The following is a 1,070-nucleotide window of genomic DNA, read 5'->3' as shown; positions in this document are numbered from 1 at the left end:
GCTTCTCCTGACAACGGGTCCAAAGCACACGACATAAAGTCTGGCCATCCTGGCCTCTAAGGGGCATTTTGGCTGCTCTTCCTCCAAGGTGCACTTGTTTGCCTTTTGGTCCATCTCTGGCACTTTCAGCCGTCTTGGCCGGCACCACCGTTCAAACCATCGATCCTTCTTCAGTCTGTCTCCCTCCAGGTCCCACGCTCACATGCCTGGGGACAACAGGTGCACCTTAGTCCTCAAAGGAGCACCGCTGCTTTCCAAACTCGCTAAAGAGGTCTTGTGCAGCCATGCATCGTGTGATCTCTTGACTGCTGCTTCCACGAGCATTGGCTGTGGATCCGAGCAAGACGACATCCTGGCAGCGTCCATCTTTTCTCCGTTCATCGAGATGTGACCTATTGGTCTGGTTGGGAGAATTTTGGTGTTCTTGACTCTGAGTTGTTATCCATACTGAAGGCTGCAAGAGTATCGTGGAAAACTGTAAGTCTGTTTAAAGTAAAAACAAAGGGCTTTATTACGGCCAAGAAGGCATTGTGTAAATGGGGGGGTAGAATCAAACAGCTCCTGATCAAGTGCTCTGAGGGGCTCAGGAGGACAGAGTGACGAGGCTCGTTGCTCCAGGGACAGAGGGGTAGGGAGGACAGGGAGTGGTAAGGGGCATCTGGGATGGTTTCTGACTTGTCGAGCTGCGGGTAGGTGGCAGGGGCCTGAGGGATTGTCTTTTGCAGGAGTTGCCCTCCTTTGTGAAAGGGGGGCTTGAGGTGACAAGACGTGGCTGATTACCCAGTTCTTAAAGCATCTCTCAAATCGCCAGCACTTTCTAAGCACAGAGCACCTCTGTCAAAAAGACATGACAGTTGGGGCAGTGGGGGACGAGTGGTATAAGAATGTCCCTGTTTATGCTGTGACTTGGGTGTTGGGCTGCTAATCTCAAGGTCGGGGGTTCAAACCCCCCAGCTGCTGCATGGCAGAAGGATGAGGTTGTCTGCTCTCATAAAGATTTATATTCCCAGACATCCTGCACAGGGTCCGCCGTGAGTCGGAATCTCACTGCCATCAAGTCAGTTCTGACT

This window comes from Echinops telfairi, unplaced genomic scaffold (genome assembly GCF_000313985.2).
Source record: "Echinops telfairi isolate 266 unplaced genomic scaffold, ASM31398v2 ScPeMD7_2;HRSCAF=8, whole genome shotgun sequence".
NCBI classification, from domain to species: domain Eukaryota; kingdom Metazoa; phylum Chordata; class Mammalia; order Afrosoricida; family Tenrecidae; genus Echinops; species Echinops telfairi.
The sequence above is the reverse complement of the archived record's forward strand: the minus strand, read 5'-3'. Positions refer to the sequence as shown.